The sequence below is a fragment of the Pseudophryne corroboree genome, chromosome 4, assembly GCF_028390025.1.
Source record: "Pseudophryne corroboree isolate aPseCor3 chromosome 4, aPseCor3.hap2, whole genome shotgun sequence".
Classification (NCBI taxonomy): Eukaryota; Metazoa; Chordata; class Amphibia; order Anura; family Myobatrachidae; genus Pseudophryne; species Pseudophryne corroboree.
In genome coordinates, this window is record NC_086447.1 from 750,247,461 (window position 1) to 750,267,492 (window position 20,032).

Below are 20,032 nucleotides of genomic sequence, written 5' to 3' on the forward strand. Positions count from 1 at the left end.
CCTCAAGCAATTCTCTAGTTCCCCGTGAACTAACGGCGGATATTGGACGCACGTCTAACACCAACATAGTTGTCAAGGCCTGAGTTATCCGCTTTGCAACAGGATGACTGCTGTGATATTTCATCTTCCTCGCAAAGGACTGTTGGACAATCAATTGCTTACTGGAAGTAGTACAAGTGGTCTTCCGACTTCCCCTCTGGGATGACGATCGACTCCCAGCAGCAACAACAGCAGCGCCAGCAGCAGTAGGCGTTACACTCAAGGATGCATCGGAGGAATCCCAGGCAGGAGAGGACTCGTCAGACTTGCCAGTGACATGGCCTGCAGGACTATTGGCTTTCCTGGGTAAGGAGGAAATTGACACTGAGGGAGTTGGTGGTGTGGTTTGCGGGAGCTTGGTTACAAGAGGAAGGGATTTACTGGTCAGTGGACTGCTTCCGCTGTTGCCCAAAGTTTTTGAACTTGTCACTGACTTATTATGAATGCGCTGCAGGTGACGTATAAGGGAGGATGTTCCGAGGTGGTTAACGTCCTTACCCCTACTTATTACAGCTTGACAAAGGCAACACACGGCTTGACACCAGTTGTCCGCATTTCTGTTGAAATAATTCCACACTGTAGAGCTGATTTTTTTTGTATTTTGACCAGGCATGTCAATGGCCATATTCGTCCCATGGACAACAGGTGTCTCCCCGGGTGCCTGACTTAAACAAACTACCTCACCATCAGAATCATCCTTGTCAATTTCCTCCCCAGCGCCAGCAACACCCATATCCTCATCCTGGTGTACTTCAACACTGACATCTTCAATTTGACTATCAGGAACTGGACTGCGGGTGCTACTCCCAGCACTTGCAGGGGGCGTGCAAATGGTGGAAGGCGCAAGCTCTTCCCATCCAGTGTTGGGAAGGTCAGGCATCGCAACCGACACAATTGGACTCTCCTTGGGGATTTGTGATTTCGAAGAACGCACAGTTCTTTGCTTTTCTTTTGCCAGCTTAAGTCTTTTCTTTTTAATAGCGAGAGGATGAGTGCTTCCATCCTCATGTGAAGCTGAACCACTAGCCATGAACATAGGCCAGGGCCTCAGCCGTTCCTTGCCACTCCGTGTCGTAAATGGCATATTGGCAAGTTTACGCTTCTCCTCAGACGCTTTTAATTTTGATTTTTGGGTCATTTTACTGATCTTTTGTGTTTTGGATTTTACATGCTCTGTACTATGACATTGGGCATCGGCCTTGGCAGACGACGTTGATGGCATTTCATCGTCTCAGCCATGACTAGTGGCAGCAGTTTCAGCACGAGGTGGAAGTGGATCTTGATCTTTCCCTATTTTTTTAACCTCCACATTTATGTTCTCCGTATTTTAATGCGCACAACTAAAAGCCACCACAGGTATACAATGTAGATGGATGGATAGTATAGTATTATATTACTTATGGACGACGAGTGCACTGACGACACAGAGGTAGGTACAGCCGTGGCCTACCGTACTGCTATATATATATATATATATATATATATATATATAATATACTGTAATAATGGACCTGGTGGACACTGTCAGCAGACTGCTACACTAGTATGAAGAAAAAAAAAGCCACCAAAGGTATACAATGTAGATGGATGGATACTATAGTATAGTATTATATTACTTATGGACGACGAGTGCACTGATGACACAGAGGTAGGTACAGCCGTGGCCTACCGTACTGCTATATATATATATATATATATATATATATATATAATATACTGTATAATAATAATAACGGACCTGGTGGACACTGTCAGCAGACTGCTAAACTAGTATAAAGAAAAAAAAAGCCACCACAGGTATACAATGTAGATGGATGGATTGGATACTATAGTATAGTATTATATTACTTATGGACGACGAGTGCACTGACGACACAGAGGTAGGTACAGCCGTTGCCTACCGTACTGCTATATATATATATATATATATATAATATACTGTATAATAATAATAACGGACCTGGTGGACACTGTCAGCAGACTGCTAAACTAGTATGAAGAAAAAAAAACCCACCACAGGTATACAATGTAGATGGATGGATAGTATAGTATTATATTACTTATGGACGACGAGTGCACTGACGACACAGAGGTAGGTACAGCCGTGGCCTACCGTACTGCTATATATATATATATATATATATATATATATATATATATAATATACTGTATAATAATAATAACGGACCTGGTGGACACTGTCAGCAGACTGCTAAACTAGTTTGAAGAAAAAAAAAGCCACCACAGGTATACAATGTAGATGGATGGATACTATAGTATAGTATTATATTACTTATTGACGACGAGTGCACTGACGACACAGAGGTAGGTACAGCCGTGGCCTACCGTACTGCTATATATATATATATATATATATATATATATATATATATATATATATATAATATACTGTAATAATGGACCTGGTGGACACTGTCAGCAGACTGCTAAACTAGTATGAAGAAAAAAAAAAGCCACCACAGGAGTGTTTTTCAGGCAGACAAACGTATACTGGACTGGTGGTCACTGTCAGCAAAACTGTGCACTGTACTCCTGCTATAACTGCTCCCCAGTCCCCACAATTAGGCAGTGTGAGCAGTGCACTCAGCACAGATATATGCAGCAGTGCAGCACTTTGAGTGAGCACAGATATGGTGGAGCGTTTTTTTTCAGGCAGAGAAACAACGGATTAAACTCACTGGTGGTATAATCAAAACCCTGCACTGTACTCCCTAACAGCTGCTCCCCGTCCCCAATCCTCCCCACAATTATAAGTCACTCAGTCTTTTCTACTATAACGGAGAGGACGCCAGCCACGTCCTCTCCCTATCAATCTCAATGCACGTGTGAAAATGGCGGTGACGCGCGGCTCCTTAGATAGAATCCGAATCTCGCGAGAATCCGACAGCGGGATGATGACGTTCGGGCGCGCTCGGGTTAACCGAGCAAGGCGAGAGGATCCAAATCGCTCGGACCCGTGAAAAAAAGGTGACGTTCGGGCGGGTTCGGATCCCGAGGTTCCGAACCCGCTCATCACTAATATATATATATATATATATATATAGTTATGCCTCTGGACTTGCTCATTGTAATGTGGTATATAATGAAACTGAGGGCATTATAATGTTACATAATATAAACTGGGGCATTGTATTGTGGCACAATATGAAATGGAGGCACTATAGTGTGGCGTAATATGAACCATGGACACTATGGGGCAGATTTATTAAGCCTGGTGAAGTGATAACGTGGAAGGTGATAAAGCACCAGCCAATCAGCTCCTAACTGTCATTTTTCAAACCCAGCCTGTAACATGGAAGTTGGGAGTGGATTGGCTGGTACTTTATCACCGTGTAATATATCACTTCACCAGGCTTAATAAATCTGCCCCTGTATGTCATAACGTGAATTGAGGGTACTGTATCACAAGTATTGTGTCACATAATGTGTACTGGCAGTCCTGCAATGGGACATAACATTAACTAGGGCACTACTATGGTTTAGAAAATGAATTAGGGCTCTTACAGATGGAGCCTCGCTCATCTATACCGTCTATGGCATTTGTCCCGATCACGGAGTCGCAGTGTGCCTGGTCACAAGGCAGCATGTTTTGTCACTGTGTGGGCATAGAGCTTAGCGTGGCATATGGTGTTACCGGTGAGTGTAATACTAGCGATCATCCACCAGATGTCGCTTTTGAAAATCACCATTGTGCATGCATGAGGTGTCCAATAAAATACTATAGTGCAAGAATCACCATTGCGCATGCGTAGGGTCTCCATTGAAATACACTATAGCGAAAGAGCTACTTTACTGTACAGTAAAATACAGTACTGTATGTTAACTAGACATGTTCATTTGTAAGGCATGCCATGAGATGCCTGGCGTGAGTGAGCCGTCAGTTCCCGAGTAGCTCTGCTAACGTCAGGTGTCTTTTTTTGCTGTAAATATGTCTTATACGCATCACTATGTGAATAGGATGCTCAAGTTGTTTCTGCAGATTAAAATTATATGTGGCATGCCTAGATTTAGCGTGAGACTGCGGCTGTATCCATACCCTCCAACATTTTACACATAAAGGGGGTCATTCCGAGTTGTTCGCTCGGTAAAAATCTTCGCATCGCAGCGATTTTCCGCTTAATGCGCATGCGCAATGTCCGCACTGCGACTGCGCCAAGTAAATTTGCTATGCAGTTAGGATTTTTACTCACGGCTTTTTCATCGTTCTGGCGATCGTAATGTGATTGACAGGAAATGGGTGTTACTGGGCGGAAACAGGCCGTTTTATGGGCGTGTGGGAAAAAACGCTACCGTTTCCGGAAAAAACGCAGGAGTGGCCGGAGAAACGGGGGAGTGTCTGGCCGAACGCTGGGTGTGTTTGTGACGTCAAACCAGGAACGGCAAGCACTGAAATGATCGCAGATACCGAGTAAGTCTGGAGCTACTCAGAAACTGCTACGAGGTGTGTAATCGCAATATTGCGAATACATCGTTCGCAATTTTAAGATGCTAAGATTCACTCCCAGTAGGCGGCGGCTTAGCATGAGCAAATCTGCTAAAATCCACTTGCGAGCGAACAACTCGGAATGACCCCCAGTAATAGGTACAAATTAGAAAAGGGGCGTGGCCACTGGTAAAGAGGGTGTAGCCACGCCCCTTTTCCTATACTTTAATGGAAGTTTAGAGAGCCAAAAATCGGTACAGACCATAAAAAAAGGTACTGTACCTATTAAAAAGGGTACAGTTGGAGGGTATGTGTATCTGCTTAAGAAATTCTGTTTTCACGATAATGAAGCATATTTACTTGTATATCTGTATAAAAATTAGCATCAACAGCTTTTTTCTAATTTTCACAAAAAAGTTCTGTCAACGGGGTAAATTTACTAAGGTGGGAGATTTTTAGAACTGGTGATGTTGCCCATGGCAACCAATCAGATTCTACTTACCATGTATCTAGCTGCTTCTAGCAGATAATAGATATAATCTGATTGGTTGCTATAGGCAACATCACCAGTTCTAAAAATCTCCCACCTTAGTAAATTTACCCCAACGTCTGTATATATACAAAGCATGATAGAACCTGTTTTGGGAATATTACAAAAAAGCTGTGGATGCTAATTTTTATACAGAGGAAATGGGTCTAGACTGCACACCCTAGTGGTTGTAATGAGAGGTGCTATCTGCTGAGATTTTATGGTAATACAGGGGAAGAAATGGGTGCAGATGCACTATGCAATCATTACTCTAAATTACAATATATAATACAGTATATAATAAGCGGTTCTTAGCATATAATTTGCCAATGATATGGGCTTGCTCACCGCATAGAGGTCACCTCTATCGAGAAGTCCCTAACACTTTTGGGTTCACATTGGGGTGCAGGGCACCCCCAAATCAGCCCAGCCATGAACCCCCCAAGGCATCACACTAGTAGAAAATCGTGAGGTGTGATAAAGTATAGGATAAGCATAGGTAGTTACTGAGTGTAGAAAGTGTTTTAAAATTAGATATAAAGTGTGTGAAAAAAATATACATGGATAAAATAACACCCATAGGAGGTAGTGAAAAAATAGTGACTATGGCCCTCATTCCGAGTTGATCGGTCGCAAGGCGAATTTAGCAGAGTTACACACGCTAAGCCGCCGCCTACTGGGAGTGAATCTTAGCTTCTTAAAATTGCGACCGATGTATTCGCAATAATGCGATTACTAACTACTTAGCAGTTTCAGAGTAGCTCCAGACTTACTCTGCCTGTGCGATCATTTCAGTGCTTGTCGTTCCTGGTTGACGTCACAAACACACCCAGCGTTCGCCCAGGCACTCCCACCGTTTCTCCGGCCACTCCTGCGTTTTTTCCGGAAACGGTAGCGTTTTCAGCCACACGCCCCTGAAACGCCGTGTTTCCGCCCAGTAACACCCATTTCCTGTCAATCACATTACGATCGCCGGAGCGAAGAAAAAGCCGTGAGTAAAAATACTTTCTTCATAGTAAAGTTACTTGGCGCAGTCGCAGTGCGAACATTGCGCATGCGTACTAAGCGGATTTTCACTGCGATGCGATGAAAAATACCGAGCGAACAACTCGGAATGAGGGCCTATATGGGGGAGATTCAAATGTTTGAAAAGTCAGTTGGGAGTCTATTTTTTCGATCTAATAGACAGGAAAAAACAGACACCCAACCGACTTTTCAAACATTTGAATTTCCCCCTAAGTGTTAGGGTATGATGCCTCGGAGTGGCCCAGACAGAACATTTCAGGGGACCCCATGTCCCAATGCTTACTCCCAAATAGACTGACACTATATGAAAATAATAGGACTTACTTTGTATTACGCCTGAATCATTGATGTGCAGTCAGATGTAGGTCCCTGCTTAAAACCAGTTGGGTAGGTGGGGGAGGGGTGCTAGTCAGGATGAAGTAATCTCAGACCAGTGGCGGAACTAGCGAGCGGTGGGCCCATGTGCGACAAACTGCTTTGGCCCCCCCCATCTAAGTCCACCGCCTCACCCCTGGAGAGGATCTGGTGAGGGGGACCTGCTCAGGGCCAGGGAAATGGATACCTAGCAACAGTGCCGTAATTAGTCATTTTAGTGCTATGTGCAAGAAACGGCATCGGAGCCCGCTCCTCTGTGTAAAACAGGGGCAGTGCGCGCCGCAGGCGCGCAAAAAAAATAGGGGTGTGGCTTCGTGGGGAAGGGGTGTGGCCACAAAATAATACCAATTCATATAACGGTGCACAGTAGTCTCCATTATTCAAATTACGCCGCACGGTACTACCACTACACCATGTAGAGACCCTTTTACACATTATGGCGGACAGCTTCCCCTTTTTTACACATTACGGCAGACAGCGTCCCCCTTTTTACACATTACGGCAGACAGTGTCCCCTTTTTACACATTACGGCAGACAGCTTGCCCTTTTTACACATTACGACAGACAGCGTCCCCTTTTTTACACATTACGGCAGACAGCGTCCCCTTTTAACACATTACGGCAGACAGCGTCTCATTTATTACACATTACGGCAGACAGCGTCCCATTTTTTGCACATTACGGCAGACAACGTCCCATTTATTACACATTACGGCAGACAGCGTCCCATTTTTTGCACATTACGGCAGACAGCGTCCCATTTTTTGCACATTACGGCAGACAGCGTCCCATTTTTTACACATTACGGCAGACAGCGTCCCCTTTTTACACATTACGGCAGACAGCGTTCCTTTTTTACACATTACAGCAGACAGCGTCCCATTTTTACACATTACGGCAGACAGCGTTCCATTTTTTGCACATTACGGCAGACAGCGTACCATTTTTTGCACATTACGGCAGACAGCGTACCATTTTTTGCACATTACGGCAGACAGCGTATAATTTTTTGCACATTACGGCAGACAGCGTACCATTTTTTGCACATTACGACAGACAGCGTCCCATTTTTTGCACATTATGGCAGACAGCGTCCCATTTTTTGCACATTACGGCAGACAGCGTCCCATTTTCTGCATATTACAGGAGACAGCATCCCATTTATTACACATTACGGCAGACAGCGTCCCATTTTTTACACATTATGGCAAACAGGATAGATAGACAGATAGATAGATAGATAGATAGATGATAGATAGATAGATAGATAGAATAGGTATACTTACCGTGTCCGCTGGCTCAGGCTCCTCTTGCAGCTTCTGGCAGGGGAGAATAAGGAGGAGGGGGGGTGGAGGAGGGAGCCGCAGCAGCGCTATGTCATTGGTAGAAGCGCTGCTGCTGTTGGCCCTCTCCTTTACCATAGGCTGCCCTCCACCGCTGTGAATGCTGGGATGCGCATCCCAGCATTCACAGCAGCGGAGGGCAGCCTATGGTAAAGGAGAGGGCCAGCAGCAGCAGCGCTTCTACCAATGACATAGCGCTGCTGCGGCTCCCTCCTCCACCCCCCCTCCTCCTCCCCCCCCCCCGTAGCCGGCGCGTATCCTCTCCTCGGCGGCGGCACGCAGCGGCAGCCAGGCGGCATGTAATGAGTCAGTTTGAATCATTACATGCCGCTCTGGCTTTGGGCCCCTTGACAGAGGCTGGCCCCAGTGCAAGGCTGCGTTGGCGCTAGTTCCGCCTATGTCTCAGACTTCAGGTGTGTATATACACATAGTATAGACTATACAGAGGAAATGGGTCTAGACTGCACACCCTAGTGGTTGTAATGAGAGGTGCTATCTGCTGAGATTTTAAGGTAATACAGGAGAAGAAATGGGGACGTGGGGTCCCCTGAGCTGTTCTGTCTGGGGCACTCCGGGGCATCACACCCTAACACTTATAGTCACTATTTTCTCACTACCTCCTATGGGTGTTATTTTATCCATGTATATTTTTTTCATACACTTTATATCTAATTTTAAAACACTTTCTACACTCAGTAACTACCTATGCTTATCCTATACTTTATTACACCTCATAATTTTCTACTAGGGTGATGCCTTGGGGGTATTCATGGCTGGGCTGATTTGGGGGTGCCCTGCGCCCCAATGTGAACCCCAAAGTGTTAGGGACTTGCTCGATAGAGGTGACCTCGACGTGGTGAGCAAGTCCATATCATTGACGAATTATATGCTAACAACCTCTTATTATATATTATATATTGTAATTTACAGTAATGATTGCATAGTGCATCTGCACCCATTTATTCCACTGTGATGCTAATTTGTACACAGACATACAATACAATTGTGGTTTTTCATATTACAAGAGTGTAATCTTTATGAGACTGAGTTTACTGTACTTCTTCCTGGGCTTCCCAATGGCTTTTATAAACTGATCTTTTCCTGTGTTCATACTTCTATTGAATGTAAGATTCTTAAATGGATAAATGTTAAAAAAATATATATATATTAAGAAAATGTAATAAAAATAAATAAACTGGCATTTGATCTTCTCGGGAATCAAACCCAGGACCATGAGTATGGGGCCCGGTAGACCTCACCGCTAGGCCACGATGTCTGATAATACAGACACAAGCTCATGTGTAAATATAAGCACTGATACCTTTTAATTGGTTTTGCTTATGCTGTATTGTCTACGGGACTTGGATGCTCACATAACCCTAATGCTAATGGACCATTGCTTTAACACGTAAGTTTACATCTCTATACACTATTTTTATTTATTGATTTCTTTTTTGGTCCCGACAGAGTATGAATATTTCCAGCAGCGTCCTTGAAGGCCAGCGTTCAATAGTAAACCATGGTATCAATTAGTGATGAGCGGGTTCGGTTCCTCGGAAACCGAACCCCCCCGAACTTCACCCATTTTACACGGGTCCGAGGCATACTCGGATTCTCCCGTATGGCTCGGTTAACCCGAGCGCGCCCGAACGTCATCATCCTGCTGTCGGATTCTCGCGAGATTCGGATTCTATATAAGCAGCCACGCGTCGCCGCCATTTTCACTCGTGCATTGGAAATGTTAGTGAGAGGACATGGCTGGCGTCCTCTCCGTTTATTAATGTTGATGCAAATATTTGTGCTTATTGCTTAATTGTGGGGACTGGGGAGCAGCTGTATTATATAGGAGGAGTACAGTGCAGAGTTTTGCTGACAGTGACCACCAGTATACGTTGTCTGCCTGAAAAAAACTCCATATCTGTGCTCAGTGTGCTGCATATATCTGTGCTCACACTGCTTTATTGTGGGGACTGGGGAGCAGCTGTATTATATAGGAGGAGTACAGTGCAGAGTTTTGCTGACAGTGACCACCAGTATACGTTGTCTGCCTGAAAAACCCTCCATATCTGTGCTCAGTGTGCTGCATATATCTGTGCTCACACTGCTTTATTGTGGGGACAGGGGACCACCAGTATATTATATAGGAGTACAGTGCAGAGTTTTGCTGACAGTGACCACCAGTATATGTTGTCTGCCTGAAAAACACTCCATATCTGTGCTCAGTGTGCTGCATATATCTGTGCTCACACTGCTTTATTGTGGGGACTGGGGACCAGCAGTATTATATAGGAGGAGTACAGTGCAGAGTTTTGCTGACAGTGACCACCAGTATACGTTGTCTGCCTGAAAAACACTCCATATCTGTGCTCAGTGTGCTGCATATATCTGTGCTCACACTGCTTTATTGTGGGGACTGGGGACCACCAGTATATTATATAGGAGGAGTACAGTGCAGAGTTTTGCTGACCAGTGACCACCAGTATACGTTGTCTGCCTGAAAAACACTCCATATCTGTGCTCAGTGTGCTGCATATATCTGTGCTCACACTGCTTTATTGTGGGGACTGGGGACCAGCAGTATTATATAGGAGGAGTACAGTGCAGAGTTTTGCTAACAGTGACCACCAGTATATATAGCAGTACGGTACGGAAGGCCACTGCTCTACCTACCTCTGTGTCGTCAAGTATACTATCCATCTAGATTCTATACCCGTGGTGCATTTTAGTTTTGCAGTTTGCTGACAGTGACCACCAGTATATATAGCAGTACGGTACGGAAGGCCACTGCTCTACCTACCTCTGTGTCGTCAAGTATACTATCCATCTAGATTCTATAACTGTGGTGCATTTTAGTTTTGCAGTTTGCTGACAGTGACCACCAGTATATATAGCAGTACGGTACGGAAGGCCACTGCTCTACCTACCTCTGTGTCGTCAAGTATACTATCCATCTAGATTCTATACCTGTGGTGCATTTTAGTTTTGCAGTTTGCTGACAGTGACCACCAGTATATATAGCAGTACGGTACGGAAGGCCACTGCTCTACCTACCTCTGTGTCGTCAAGTATACTATCCATCTAGATTCTATACCTGTGGTGCATTTTAGTTTTGCAGTTTGCTGACAGTGACCACCAGTATATATAGCAGTACGGTACGGAAGGCCACTGCTCTACCTACACTACCTCTGTGTCGTCAAGTATACTATCCATCCATACCTGTGGTGCATTTCAGTTGTGCGCAGTATATATAGTAGTAGGCCATTGCTATTGATACTGGCATATAATTCCACACATTAAAAAATGGAGAACAAAAATGTGGAGGTTAAAATAGGGAAAGATCAAGATCCACTTCCACCTCGTGCTGAAGCTGCTGCCACTAGTCATGGCCGAGACGATGAAATGCCATCAACGTCGTCTGCCATAGTAGAGAGCATGTAAAATCCAAAAAACAAAAGTTCAGTAAAATGACCCAAAAATCAAAATTGAAAGCGTCTGATGAGAAGCGTAAACTTGCCAATATGCCATTTACGGCACGGAGTGGCAAGGAACGGCTGAGGCCCTGGCCTATGTTCATGGCTAATGGTTCAGATTCACATGAGGATGGAAGCACTCATCCTCTCGCTAGAAAACTGCAGTGCCACTCCTAGATGGGCCAGGTGTTTGTGTCGGCCACTTGTGTCGCTTAGCGTAGCCATCCAGCAACCTTGGTGCAAATTTTAGGACTAAAAATAATATTGTGAGGTGTGAGGTGTTCAGAATAGACTGAAAATGAGTGTAAATGATGGTTATTGCGGTTAATAATACTATGGGATCAAAATGACCCCCAAATTCTATGACTTAAGCTGTTTTGGGGGGGTTTTTGTAAAAAAAACACCCGAATCCAAAACACACCCGAATCCGACAAAACATTTTCAGGGAGGTTTTGCCAAAACGCGTCCGAATCCAAAACACGGCCGCGGAACCGAATCCAAAACCAAAACACAAAACCCGAAAAATTTTCGGTGCACATCACTAGTATCAATGCTTACAGTACGCTATACTGTACACTTCAAGTTCCCGATGGACTCTGTCTGACCGTTGGTCTGTGTGTATAACATTACTGTTGTCACTTACTAAGAGTACACTATTACAGTACAATTACTGTACTGTATATCCATCTGACACTATTCGCTCTACAGTACTGGATTAGTGGAGCATTAGCCACCCAGTGGTATATTGCATGCTGTGTATGTTGTTGCACCTGAACGTGCCTTTCCATGCAACACCTCAACAACCTGAGCTATAGCTAAAGCGCGACAAATGCTCCGTTTAGGCAGAGAAACTGCAACAATGAGGGAGGCTCCATCTGTATATGGGGCATAACATTAACAACTGCTGCAGAGAGGTGTCTCTCTAAAAGCAATGGGTCTGGGGGCTCCTTCTATATGTTGCTATGTAACCCACAAAGTTCTGGCTACGCCCCTGGACAGGCTTATTTATATAACATACTGTGGGGCAGGATTAACAAGTGATATTCTTATTATCATTCGGTACAACTGACAAATGGTGCTCCAGTCAATCAGCTCCTTACTGTAATTTTTCAAACACATGACAGTTAGGAGCTGATTGGATGGAGCCCCATTTATAATTCGTAACGAGTGATAACAAAAACATCCCTTGTTATTAAATCTGCCCCTGTATGTCTAATGAACATATTATGTTTCTGTGTTGGTGTACTTTTAACATCCTACAGATAAACAAAGTACTTTGGGCCTAATTCAGATCTGATCGCTGGGCTGTGTTTTTGCTGTCCTGCGATTAGATAGTCGCTGCCTACAGGGGGAGTGTATTTTGCTGTGCAAGTGTGCGTTCCTATGTGTAGCAGAGCTGCTCAAAATTGGTTTGTGCAGTCTCTGCGCAGCCCAGGACTTACTTATCCAGTGCAAATGAATCTTGCTGAATGGGGCTGGAGCTGACGTCAGACACCCAGACACCCTCCCTGAAAACGCTTGAGCCCGTCTGCGTTTTTCGGGACACTCCCTGAAAACGGTCAGTTGTCACTCACAAGTGGCCTCTTCCTGTCAATCACCTTGCGAACGCCCGTGCAAAAGGATTCTTCGCACCATCCCGTCGCTGACTGACGATGCCTGTTGTAGCCGTCCGACGTGCCTTCGCATTGCGGCTCAGACGCATGTGCAGTACGGATCTGATTGCCCGCTGTGCAAAAATGCACAGCAGTGATCACATCTGAATGCCCTCCTTAGACTTTCGGAAAATTAGTAAAATTTTAGGAACATTTTTGCCTTTTCTTTTAATATTTTATAGTGTTTTTATTCATATATAGCAAAATGTTCTGTTATATTTATATCCCTTTCAGTGGAAAATAATGACTGACCCTCTTATCATTGTAAGTTCAGGAGTTAATGATTAATGGCACTGTCACAGGTCTGCACTCATATATATTCTCTGCATTCATTTATTACAAGTGATGATTATTCCCTCATCTGACGAATTATATCTCTCTGTTCCTGATGAATATAGAAAATGAGTATGTCGCTATTTGCCTGATGTTAGTTTTCCTGTCTTGATTTTAGTGATGAGCGGGTTCGGTTTCTCGGAAACCGAACCCCCCCGAACTTCACCCTTTTTACACGGGTCCGAGCCATACTCAGATTCTCCCGTATGGCTCGGTTAATCCGAGCGCGCCCGAACGTCATCATCCCGCTGTCGGATTCTCGCGAGATTTGGATTCTATATAAGCAGCCGCGCGTCGCCGCCATTTTCACTCGTGCATTGGAAATGTTAGGGAGAGGACGTGGCTGGCGTCCTCTCCGTTATTGTTGAACTTGATTGTGCACTATTGCTTAATTGTGGGGAGGGCTGGGAAGCAACTGTATAATATAGGAGGAGTACAGTGCAGAGTTTTGCTGATCAGTGACCACCAGTTATCCGTTCTCTGCCTGAAAAAAACGCTCCATATCTGTGCTCAGTGCGCTGCATATATCTGTGCTCACACTGCTTAATTGTGGGGCCTAGGGAGCAGCTGTATTATATAGCAGGAGTACAGTGCAGAGTTTTGCTGACAGTGACCACCAGTATACGTTGTCTGCCTGAAAAACACTCCATATCTGTGCTCAGTGTGCTGCTTTATTGTGGGGACTGGGGACCACCAGTATAATATTATATAGGAGGAGTACAGTGCAGAGTTTTGCTAACCAGTGACCACCAGTATATAATATATAGCATTACGGTACAGTAGGCCACTGCTGTACCTACCTCTGTGTCGTCATTAAGTATACTATCCATCTAGATTCTATACCTGTGGTGCATTTCAGTTGTGCAGTTTGCTGACACAGTGATCACCAGTATATATAGCAGTACGGTACGGAAGGCCACTGCTGCCCCTACCTCTGTGTCATCATTAAGTATACTATCCATCTACATTCTATACCTGTGGTGCATTTTAGTTTTGCAGTTTGCTGACACAGTGACCACCAGTATATAATATATAGCAGTACGGTATGGAAGGCCACTGCTGCCCCTACCTCTGTGTCATCATTAAGTATACTATCCATCTACATTCTATACATGTGGTGCATTTTAGTTTTGCAGTTTGCTGACACAGTGACCACCAGTATACTATATATAGCAGTACGGTACGGAAGGCCACTGCTGTACCTACCTCTGTGTCGTCATTAAGTATACTATCCATCTACATTCTATACCTGTGGTGCATTTTAGTTTTGCAGTTTGCTGACACAGTGACCACCAGTATACTATATATAGCAGTACGGTACGGAAGGCCACTGCTGTACCTACCTCTGTGTCGTCATTAAGTATACTATCCATCTACATTCTATACCTGTGGTGCATTTTAGTTTTGCAGTTTGCTGACACAGTGACCACCAGTATACTATATATAGCAGTACGGTACGGAAGGCCACTGCTGTACCTACCTCTGTGTCGTCATTAAGTATACTATCCATCTACATTCTATACCTGTGGTGCATTTTAGTTTTGCAGATTGCTGACACAGTGACCACCAGTATATATAGCAGTACGGTACGGAAGGCCACTGCTCTACCTACCTCTGTGTCGTCAAGTATACTATCCATCCATACCTGTGGTGCATTTCAGTTGTGCGCAGTATATATAGTAGTAGGCCATTGCTATTGATAGTTACTGGCATATAATTCCACACATTAAAAAATGGAGAACAAAAATGTGGAGGTTAAAATAGGGAAAGATCAAGATCCACTTCCACCTCGTGCTGAAGCTGCTGCCACTAGTCATGGCCGAGATGATGAAATGCCATCAACGTCGTCTGCCAAGGCCGATGCCCAATGTCATAGTAGAGAGCATGTAAAATCCAAAAAACAAAAGTTCAGTAAAATGACCCAAAAATCAAAATTAAAAGCGTCTGAGGAGAAGCGTAAACTTGCCAATATGCCATTTACGACACGGAGTGGCAAGGAACGGCTGAGGCCCTGGCCTATGTTCATGGCTAGTGGTTCAGCTTCACATGAGGATGGAAGCACTCATCCTCTCGCTAGAAAAATGAAAAGACTTAAGCTGGCAAAAGCACAGCAAAGAACTGTGCGTTCTTCTAGATCACAAATACCCAAGGAGAGTCCAATTGTGTCGGTTGCGATGCCTGACCTTCCCAACACTGGACGGGAAGAGCTTGTGCCTTCCACCATTTGCACGCCCCCTGCAAGTGCTGGAAGGAGCACCCGCAGTCCAGTTCCTGATAGTCAAATTGAAGATGTCACAGTTGAAGTACACCAGGATGAGGATATGGGTGTTGCTGGCGCTGGGGAGGAAATTGACAAGGAGGATTCTGATGGTGAGGTGGTTTGTTTAAGTCAGGCACCCGGGGAGACACCTGTTGTCCGTGGGACGAATATGGCCATTAACATGCCTGGTCAAAATACAAAAAAAATCAGCTCTTCGGTGTGGAATTATTTCAACACAAATGCGGACAACAGGTGTCAAGCCATGTGTTGCCTTTGTCAAGCTGTAATAAGTAGGGGTAAGGACGTTAACCACCTCGGAACATCCTCCCTTATACGTCACCTGCAGCGCATTCATCATAAGTCAGTGACAAGTTCAAAAACTTTGGGTGACAGCGGAAGCAGTCCACTGACCACTAAATCCCTTCCTCTTGTAACCAAGCTCCTACAAACCACACCACCAACTCCCTCAGTGTCAATTTCCTCCTTACCCAGGAAAGCCAATAGTCCTGCAGGCCATGTCACTGGCAAGTCTGACGAGTCCTCTCCTGCCTGGGATTCCTCCGATGCATCCTTGAGTGTAACGCCTACTGCTGCTGGCGCTGCTGTTGTAGCTGCTGGGAGTCGATCGTCATCCCAGAGGGGAAGCCGGAAGACACTTGTACTACTTCCAGTAAGCAATTGACTGTCCAACAGTCGTTTGCGAGGAAGATGAAATATCACAGCAGTCATCCTGCTGCAAAGCAGATAACTCAGGCCTTGGCTGCCTGGGCGGTGAGAAACGTGGTTCCGGTATCCACCGTTAATTCCAAGGCAACTAGAGACTTGATTGAGGTACTGTGTCCCCGGTACCAAATACCATCTAGGTTCCATTTCTCTAGGCAGGCGATACCGAAAATGTACACAGACCTCAGAAAAAGACTCACCAGTGTCCTAAAAAATGCAGTTGTACCCAATGTCCACTTAACCACGGACATGTGGACAAGTGGAGCAGGGCAGACTCAGGTCTATATGACTGTGACAGCCCACTGGGTAGATGTATTGCCTCCCACAGCAAGAACAGTAGCAGCGGCACCAGTAGCAGCATCTCGCAAACGCCAACTCGTTCCTAGGCAGGCTACGCTTTGTATCACCGCTTTCCAGAAGAGGCACACAGCTGATAACCTCTTACGGAAACTGAGGAAGATCATCGCAGAATGGCTTACCCCAATTGGACTCTCCTGGGGATTTGTGACATCGGACAACGCCAGCAATATTGTGCGTGCATTACATCTGGGCAAATTCCAGCACGTCCCATGTTTTGCACATACATTGAATTTGGTGGTGCAGAATTATTTAAAAAACGACAGGGCGTGCAAGAGATGCTGTCGGTGGCCCGAAGAATTGCGGGCCACTTTCGGCATTCAGCCACTGCGTACAGAAGACTGGAGCACCACCAAACATTCCTGAACCTGCCCTGCCATCATCTGAAGTATCACTGACCTGGTCGAAGGGTGTTGTGGACTCGGGGCTTCTTCCGGTGACAGGGAAGAGGAACCGCTACTGGGTCGCAATAGAGATGGCCGGATGTAGGTCTTCTTCATACAGGATGAAGACGGTAAGCAGGAAGCACGGAGGAATGATGAAGGTCTCCTGAAAAACAAGACTAGTAAAAGTGCTAAGTGCTGAGGTACAGAGGTGCTGGTATTATTGAGGTACTGAAGGCACTGAGGTGCTGAGACACTGAGGTACTGAGGTGCTGGAGTTCTGTGGTACTAAGGTGCGGAGGCACCGAGGTGCTGAGGTTCTGTGGTGCTGAGGCACCGGAGTGCTGAGGTTCTGAGGCACTGAGGTACTGAGGTGCTGAGGCACTATGGTGCTGATGGCGCTCAGGCGCCTTGGGGGCACGGAGGTGCGTGATGGCGCTCGGGCGCTTGGAGGCACGGAGGTGCGTGATGGCGCTCGGGCGCTTGGAGGCACGAAGGTGCGTGATGGCGCTCGGGCGCTTGGAGGCACGGAAGTGCGTGATGGCGCTCGGGCGCTTGGAGGCACGGAGGTGCGTGATGGCGCTCGGGCGCTTGGAGGCACGGAAGTGCGTGATGGCGCTCGGGCGCTTGGAGGCACGGAAGTGCGTGATGGCGCTCGGGCGCTTGGAGGCACGGAGGTGCGTGATGGCGCTCGGGCGCTTGGAGGCACGGAAGTGCGTGATGGCGCTCGGGCGCTTGGAGGCACGGAGGTGCGTGAGGAAACACTGAGACACTGGGGACACTGGAGACACTGGAGACACTGGAGACACTGGAGGCACGGGAGACACAGGTATACTGGAAAACACAGCGGAAACAGGAACAAGGGAGCTCTGGAGATCACTGCTTCTGACAAGCAGAATGATGATACACAGGCGCCGGCTCCCTGCTCGGCGTCTGGCTTTGAACCTCCCGCCTTAGTCTGATTGGCGGAGCGGGCAGATGACGTCAGCCCCGCTCCGCCTACCTAATCTAGAGCAGCATGGCGGCGCCCTCGCTCCGGGAGCCGCCGGAGAGACCCGCCGACCCGACGCCGGACCCCCGAGGCCGCCGGAGGGGAGAGACGCCAGGCCATCCAGGACACCCGCAGAGGCAAGCGCGGCCGCCGCTGCCCGTGGGATGTGACTGTACCCCCTCCTCCAGGAGTGGCCCCTGGACACTTTCCGGGTTTAGTTGGATGTCTGGAATGGAAGATTCGAACCAGTCGGGGAGCCATTACCTCAGTAGCATTGATCCAACTTCTCTCTTCAGGACCATAACCTTTCCACTCTACCAAGTACTGTAATTTTTTATGAAAATAACGAGAGTCAAGAATAGCTTTGATTTCAAATTCTGTCCCAGCTTCAGACACTGTAGTAGTTGGCCTAGGAGATGCTGAGTGGAACCGATTTAGAATGAGGGGGCGGAGGAGAGAGACGTGGAAGGAGTTTGGAATTCGAAGGTGGGAAGGCAACTCCAATTTGCAAACGACCGGGTTCAAGACTTGCCGCACTGAGAAAGGACCAATGAACCTTGGGGCAAATTTCATGGTGGGTACTTTCAAACGAAGATTGCGGGTAGAGAGCCATACCTTGTCACCAACCTTATATTGAGGAGCTGCTCGTCGTTTCCTATCCGCAAAGAATTTATAGCGACCGGAAACCCTCTTAAGATTGGCATGAACTCGGCTCCAAATTTGAGTGAAATGTCGGAGAGTTGAGGCTGCAGCAGGAACTTCTTCTGGAGGACAAATGGGCAACTCCGGAACTTGGGGATGAAATCCATAATTGATAAAGAATGGAGACTCACCAGTAGAAGAATGATAAAGATGGTTGTGGGCAAACTCAGCCCACGGCAACAACTCCACCCAGTTATCTTGAGAAGGGGAAAGGTAAATACGGAGAAAAGTCTCTAGATCCTGATTCACGCGTTCAGTTTGCCCATTAGTCTGTGGATGGTAAGCAGAAGAGAATTTGAGCTTAATTTGTAGAGTTGAACAGAGGGCTCTCCAGAATCTCGCTGTAAACTGTACTCCCCGATCTGAGACTATTTCCAGAGGTAACCCGTGCAGGCGGAAATGCTCTTGGATAAATAACAGGGCCAACTTGGAAGCGGAGGGTAATCCGGTCAACGGAATAAAATGTGCCATCTTAGAGAATCGGTCAATGATCACCCAAATGGTGTTATGACCCTTAGAGAGCGGTAATTCAGTAACAAAGTCCATCGAGATATGAGTCCAAGGCCTTTTAGGAATGGATAAAGGATGCAACAAACCCGCAGGCGGCAGACGTGGAGTTTTGTGCTGAGCACATTGAGGACACGAATTGACATACTCTTGAACATCTTTTTTCATAGTGTCCCACCAGTATGATCTTCGCAGAAATTCCCACATTTTCTGAACTCCCGGATGACCAGAAAACTTAGAAGTGTGTGCCCACTGCAACAGTTTCGGTCGAAATTTAACTGGTACCGACATTCTTCCAGGAGGAGGACCCAACCTAGTGGGAGCTGCAGAAATAGAGATGGGACTGAGGATTAATGCCTTCCCCATTGTATTCTCCTCATCGGAAGCCATCACTGAACGGGATAGGGCATCCGCCTTGGTATTTAGAGTTCCAGCCCGATACTTGATGATAAAGGAAAATCTGGTAAAGAAGAGCGCCCATCTTGCCTGACGGGGGTTCAAACATTGGGCCGTCTTTAGATACAGTAAATTCTTGTGGTCCGTAAAAATTGTAATTAAGTGTTTAGCACCCTCCAGAAGATACCTCCATTCTTCCAACGCAGATTTAATTGCCAGTAGCTCTTTGTCTCCGATGGTGTAATTTAGTTCAGCAGGGGAGAACTTGCGAGAATGAAACCCACACGGATGCAACTTCCCATCTGAGGCGTATTGCGAGAGTACAGCACCTATGCCTACCGTGGAAGCATCAACCTCCAAAAAGAATGGTTTTAGGAAATCTGGCTGCTGAAGTACGGGAGCAGATATAAAGGCGGACTTCAACTGTTTGAATGCTGCTACTGCTTCAGAAGGCCAATTGCTTGGGTCAGCCCCTTTTTTAGTCAGAGCCGTAATAGGTGC